Raw genomic sequence first — 7,688 nt, 5'->3', positions numbered from 1 at the left:
AAGCAAACACCAGTAGAGTAGACAGTAGACATTGACAATTTGGGGGGACAAGAGGGATAATATTGGTGATTAACACATGTAATAAAATTTTTGTACTACTAAATTCTATGGATGACTCATTAAATAGTATTAGTAAAATGAAATAATTTTAATATTAAATTGTTTACCCTGTGGTAGTGACTATAAAAGAATTATCCAATATATCAAGTGTTTTGTCCCAGGTAATTAAACTTGAGATTATATAAAAATAGAAAAGTAATTTATTATTTTATTATTAAAATAAGAGAAATTCAGGGCTTCAAAGATAGTAGAGGAGATATGGCACAGCCTATGCATATGACCAACTCTGGCTCAATCTCTAATAGCACCTACAGACTCCTCAGCATAGGGATATAGTAGCAGATTAGCATTGCCAACTATGGCACAAACCATTTGCTGTAAAAAGAAATTGCATGATCATCTCAGTAGCATCTCAATAAATTCTGAAATCATCTGACAGAATTCTGCACTCAATACAATTATATAATGTACATATGCATACATATAATTCAAAACAGAAATAGAAAAAAATTCTCAATCATGTAGGAAAATCTATGAAAATCTTGTTGCCCTGATTTTTGCAAATGTGTAGTTTATTTTAGTGCAAGAGATCAAATAAAAGCAAAATAATATATATATTTTCTTGATGTAAAATATTAACATATCATATATCATATGCCTCATATATTTTTTTGGTTTGTTTTGGAGCCATACCTGGGAGTACTAAGGGGTTACTCCTGGCTCTGCACACAGAAATCAGTCCTAGATCACTCCAGGGATCATATGAAATGCTTGGGATTGAACCCAGGTCAGCCATGTGCAAATGACCTAAGTTCTATACAATTTCCCCAAGAAAATATTTTTAGGGGACATAGATAGTACAGGGTTAAGGCACTTGCTTTGAAGCTAATGACCCATTTGATCCCCAGGGTCACATGGTTCCCCAGCAACACCATGAGTGACCTCTGAGCAGAGAGTCAGGAGTAATCCTTGAGTTCCCTGGGTAAGATCTCACCATTTTCTCCAAAATAAAATGTTTAAAAATTTTTGTTTTTGCTTTTTTGGGCCACACCCAATGATGTTCAGGGGTTACTCCTGGCTATGCACTCAAAAATCACTTCTGGCTTGGGGGACCATATGGGACACCAGGGATAGAACCACAGTCCATCCTGTGTCAGCCATGTGCAAGGCAAATGCCCTACCTCTGTGCTATGGCTCCAGACCCAAAATGTTTAAAATATTTTACCAGTCTGATTGCTGATATGCTTAAAAAATAAAAAGACTGAGGGTCAAGGAGATATGTCAAGTCACAAGTTCAATAGTTGGCACTGAACAGCCTTCTTTCTACTACTAGATCTGACCCAGGGACAACACTGCAGAGAAAGTACCTTAACTCCTTGGCTATCTCTCTGGTTCCTCCTTTTCAGGTTTAGATCAACTTCCAACATAATTATTGCAGAAATATCCTTTTGTGTGATATAATTATTGTCAGTATTGATTTCTGAAATCTTTTCACACCTTCTGTCATCATCACTTTCTTCACATAGGTTATTAAGTTACCTTTAATTAGTCCCTATACCTGCATATCTAGCTGTCAAGTAGCAAAAGTATAAACATTTTCAAGGTCAGACACCAAGCTTCTGATTTAAAAAAATCCACAATTTTATCTGTTGGTTTGCTCTAAAACTTAACTTGACCAAGAAACTCATTTTTTGTTGTTGTTGTGTATTTTTTTCTGTTCAAAGATAGAAGCCAGATTCTCAAGTTTTATCAGAGAATTTATCAGCAGGTGGATGAACACCTTGCAAAGGTTAGAATGCAGCATATGCTCAGTCATATATCCCATGGTCTGTAAACCCAGGAATAGTGTATAAGTTGCTTCTCATTATTATATCTCAATATTAACTTGCAGAAATTATTTCCCTACTCAATGCTTCTACCTTTGCTGGTTGTAGAATTTAACACTCAACAGAGTAATAATTACACAGTGGGACATAATAACTGTTAACTTTGAAAACATTAGGTCTTTATGTAATATTTACAATGGTGGAGGGTGCAAGATATTCCTTTGCTGTGTGGGGAACTGATACAAATCAGAGACCTGCCTTCTTTTCCCATACAGAGACTGATAATAAAAATTGGCCTTTGCCAGCCCTATATTCTCTATGCTATTTTGCAACTTGGCTCTTGAGTAAAAACAACCTAGAAAATAGTTTACTCAAGTACAAGAACATGACCATAGCCTTAGCAGATGGGATCAAGTGTGAAAGAGTATCTTCCTCTTTCTGATTTTCCCTCATTTGAAACATGTATTGGCTTAGCAGCAATTTTATTATGTTCCAGCCTGGGTCAGTAAAATAGAAATTTCAATACTCCCTTTCCAGAGAAGTAATGGGATGACATATCTTACCATGTATTTATATTTCACTCACGACTCACTTTTCAATCTAGAACAGTTATCCTGAAAAATTCAAAAAGATAAGTGACAGGTACAGAATAGACAATAACAATGATTAAATTACTTTGGATTATGTAGCTAAGATATATGTCACTCTTCAGCCATCTGGTTTACACATGGAAGAGAGACTTACTGAATTGGCTGAGAAAATAAGAAAAGAACCATCTGGTCATCTAACATACAATATTAGAGAGCTATTCTGTGCCAGGAACTGTAACCAAGGCCAAATCATTTGGTCCTAAGGGGCACAGAATAAGAAAGGCATTTTCCATTGATATGAGATTATAAACAATGAAATTGACAATAGATTTGGACAATGTTCCATTTATCAATAAAGAGTCTTTTAATTGTATAAGATATGGTATGAGTTTTGTTTTAATTGCAGAGGAGTTATGACAAGTCTAGGTCTTTTTTTTTTTTATTGAAGTAGGAACGTTTTTATTTGGGCGTACTGAGGTAAGGGAGGGAGATAATAAGATAAAGAAAAAGAGTAATGAATAACTCCCTCACTAAAAACTGTGGGCTTCTCCAAGGGCAGAGAGAGCCCTGGTACAGAATTTAGCATAAAAAGTAAGAAATTCCACATCTCAGAAGAGGAAATGTGGTGACATGTTTTCAGGTACCATCTACCCAGGCAATACACTTTTTAACCAGTATTAATTTTCTACCACAGATCTTTATTTTCACATTCCTTTAAAATGTATCTATGGGGTCAGAGATATAGCATGGAGGTAAGGCATTTGCCTTTCATGCAGAAGGACGGTGGTTCGAATCTTGGCACCCATTATAGTCCCCTATGTCTGCCAGGGGCGATTTCTAAGCATAGGGCGAGGAGTATCCCCTGAGCTCTGCCGGGTGTGACCCAAAAAACAAAAATAAACAAATAAATAAATAAATAAAAAATAAATCAAATGTATCTAGTGTCCAGTTTACTTTTTAACTGATAGGTGTTTTATGTTTATAAATGTTTTATATTTATATCATATATAAAATATATTATTATATGTATTTTTCTAATCAAGGATTTCTCTAATTTTACATAATACTTTACTTTAAATTTATTGTTGTCTGTCCAACATTAAAAAAATGTAATTAGGGGCCGGAGCAGGGGCACAAGCAGTAATGCATCTGCCTTGAGTGCGCTAGCCTAGGACAGACCATGGTTCAATCCCCCAGCATCCCATATGGTCGGTCCCCGAAGCCAGAAGCAGTTTCTGAGCACATATCCAGGAGTAATCCTTGAGTGTCACTGGGTGTGGCCGAAAAACAAAAATAATATGTAATTAAAATTGTCATTAACAAAAACCAAGGACTCTTATAAGATGTGTATTTCTATCAATAGCATCATTTTATCTTTTCAGTAATTTTGGCCTAAAGATTTTTATCAGAAAACTGTACTATGTATCTCAGACCTTAGATTCGTTTAATATCACTTATGTACTTTTTTTTTTGATGGTTTTTTTGGGTCACACCCGGCAGTGCTCAGGGGTTACTCCTGGCTCCATGCTCAGAAATTGCTCCTGGCAAGCACAGGGGGCCATATGGGACGCCGGGATTCGAACCAATGACCTTCTGCATGAAAGGCAAACGTCTTACCTCCATGCTATCTCTCCGGCCCCCACTTATGTACTCTTAATGCACTTAAAAAATGTAGTCTGTGTCTACGGCCATACCACCCTGAATGCGCCTGATCTCGTCTGATCTTGGAAGCTAAGCAGGGTCAGGCCTGGTTAGTACTGGGTCAGGTGTGGTTAGTACTTGGATGGGAGACTGCCTGAAAATACCAGGTGCTTTAGGCTTAAAAAAAATGTAGTCTCCATTTATCCTTTCTAGTTCTATTCATTAAACTAGCTAACAACATGATATAATGGATTGGAGAGATAGTATGGGTAGTAAGGAACTTGCTTTGCAGATTACTGGCTTAGGTTTGATGTTAGGAATCCGAGTGGTTCCCAAAACACCATCAAAAGTGACCTCTCAGTGCAGTCAAGAATAAACCCTGGGGCCCAAGGTAAGGCGTTTGCCTTGCATGCAGAAGAACGGTGGTTCGAATCCCGGCATCTCTGAGCCTGCCAGGACCGATTTCTGAGCGTAGAGCCCAAAGTAACCCCTGAATGCTGGCGGGTGTCATCTCCAACCCCCCAAAAAAGAATAAACTCTGAAGACTACTGGGTGGACCCAAAAGCCTACATTTATCTATCTTCCTATCATCTAATCTACCTACCTACCTGTCTATCAGCTATCTATCCAAATCTAATATGATATTCCTATCATCATTTGTCATTTTCTCAAGTAGATAATTCTCTATTTTATTTTAAGGCTCTATTTATAATAATTATAATAATATATATTATGTATAATATATTATAATAATATATAGTAAATAGATTTAGACAATATTTATAGATACTTAGCATAAAACTTTTTATTTTCCTTCATGTCATGTTAAAAGATATTCAGTAGTTTGCAAAATGAAAAAATGGAAGTACAGTGCTAAAATAGTCAAGATGTATTTGTAATTCAGGGAAATTCTAGATTTTCTAGATTGATATTTCTGGCTTTGTTGTTTCTTGTTTTTACACATTTGGGGGGGGCATACCTGGTAACACTCAGGAATTACTCCTGGCTATGTGTTCCTCAGAAATTACTCTGGCTTGGGAGACCATATGAGACACCGGGGATCAAACCGTGGTCCATCATAGGTCAGTCACGTGCAAGGAAATGCCCTACCATTGCGTCACAGATCCGGCCCCTATTTTTACACATTCTAAGTCAAATAATATTCCATATATTATTCCATCTTAGTGAATTCCTTTAGGATCTTTATCCATGCAAAAAAATGAATAACAATTTCCCTGGAAATCTAGGATTTGTCATAAATAGTCATCTGAGTTGGGGGGCAATATTTCCGTATAGTAGTTTTCATTATATTAATTCCAAGTACCCTTAAACCTGGGTACTTCAAGTAAGTACCCAAACTCATAGATCATAGAAAGGAGAACATTTGATAAAGTTATCCATTAAGAAAGTCCTGATTGTTTCACTTATTGAAGATATATCTAAAAGAATGAAAAAAACAAGTCATATCAGATCTCATTAAGAAATTGCTCACCACCACCACCACCACCACCACCCACCATCATCCTACCACCACCACTACCAAAAAAAAAAAAAAACAGAAAGAAAGAAAGAAATTGCAGGGACCAGAGAGATAGCATGGAGGTAAGGCGTTTGCCTTTCATGCAGAAGGTTGGTGGTTCGAATCCCGGCATCCCATATGGTCCCCTGAGTGTGCCAGGAGCGATTTCTGAGCATAGAGCCAGGAGTAACCCCTAAGTGCTGCCGGGTGTGACCCAAAAACCAAACAAAAAAATGCATAAAATATATATGAAGAAATTAAACAATAAAAATATCCAATGTTTAAAGATATTTGTAGACACTTCACCAAAGAAGACATAATTATAGCATAATTATGCATAATAATTATAACAAGTAAATTTATTCAATGGATACTAATTAAAACACAATGATATACCTTCACAATTATATACCTTCAGGCATTGATCCTAATATATGAATGTATTATATGAATTGTAGATAAAAATGTGAATAAACTAGGACTCTCTTACACTTCTATTGAAATGTAAAAAATCACTTTAAAAAATGTCCTCTCAGTTATTAGAAAAATAATTTTTAGATATCACACCTTCCAGTGCTTAGGGTTTATTCCAGGACTTAGGGGACCTCATAAAGTGCTCTTGGGGTTCCAACTGGGGTTAGAGTCATGCAAGGCAAGCACCCTATCTGCTGTATTATTTCTATAGCCCTTGAAAAAAATTATAAATATATCTACCATATGGCCAGAGAATCCTTTCCTGGAAATTTGCTCCAGAGAAAAGAAAGCATTTCCTCTTTATAAAGACTTACATATTCATAATAGCTTCTTTTTTATAGTCAAAATTTGTTGTTTGAACACCCATAAGTAGTGAATGGAAGCTATATAAACAAATTGTGGTCTAGTTATTTAATGAAATATTACTTAACAAGAAAGGTTGAACTATGTATGATACATACAATGACTTATGTAAGACAATAATTATGCTGATGAAAGAAGTCAGGCATAAAAATAATATTCTACATTTTACCATTTATGTAAAATTCTAGGCAATTTGAATTAATTTATATTAGTGAAAAAGAAGTTCAGCAGTTGCCTGGGGAGAGAGGTACACATAAAGTGGTTTTACAAGAGTCTCAAAGAAACATCTGGAAATGTTGGCCATGCTCCTTGTTCATACTGATGATTTTATAGGTTTTTAATTATATAAAACCTTACCAAATTGTATTTTTTGTGTGTACAGATTAGTACACTACTCTTTAGCACACCACTCCTAAATATTCCAGTTACACCTATCAACCCAAAATGCCTCTCTGCAGACTTGAACCATATTACAGTGAAAAAGTCACTTGCTTTCCATGGGCTGGACTTGGATTCAATGCATGGTACCCCATGTGGTTCCAGGAATATTTTCTGAGTGCAGAGCCAGGAAGAAGTCCTGAGCATCGACAGATGTACCCCACATAAAGAAACAAATGCATCTCTTATTACTCCTCCTAGCTTCACTCCTTTCCAACTGATATCAACCATAGTTTTCACTGAGTCTAAAAATATTAGGTGGGTTTTTATTTATTTATTTATTTATTTATTGGTTTTTGGGCCACACCCAGTGACGCTCAGGGGTTACTCCTCGCTATGCACTCAAAAATCACTCCTGGCTTGGGGGTCCACATGAGATGGCGGGGAATCAAACCACAGTCTGTCCTAGGGTAGCACGTGCAAGGTGGTCGCCCTTCGACTTGTGCCACTGCTTCAGCCCTGAAATGTTAGTATTTTAGACAGTTTGCTTAGAGTCATATTCCACATATAAATAAAACTACTCTCAATTTTTCTCTTCCTTTCTTAGTTCACTTAGCAAATTACATCTAATTTGTCTCAAATAACACAATTTCACTCTTTTCAGTGGCAGAGTAGTATTCCATGGGAGATATATAATTCCAGCTTTTTTATCCAGTCATCTGCTAGCAGATCCCATGATTTATTATTATGAATATGAGGATTTAATTTTTTAAAACAAGCATCTGTATAAGGATTTTTGTTGCACATGATGATGGATTCATTCAATGATTTAATATG

At 36.1% G+C, this 7,688-nt stretch overlaps 1 pseudogene; it reads left to right on the top strand.

Annotated features, from left to right (window-relative positions):
* The first annotated feature begins 4,156 nt into the window (after positions 1 to 4,156).
* LOC126010368 (uncharacterized) lies at positions 4,157 to 4,296 on the top strand (annotated as a pseudogene).
* Positions 4,297 to 7,688: the final 3,392 nt, after the last annotated feature.

The sequence above is a fragment of the Suncus etruscus genome, chromosome 5 (assembly GCF_024139225.1).
Source record: "Suncus etruscus isolate mSunEtr1 chromosome 5, mSunEtr1.pri.cur, whole genome shotgun sequence".
Taxonomy (NCBI): domain Eukaryota; kingdom Metazoa; phylum Chordata; class Mammalia; order Eulipotyphla; family Soricidae; genus Suncus; species Suncus etruscus.
Note: the sequence above shows the minus strand (reverse complement) of the source record. Positions and strands in the feature narration are given on the sequence as shown.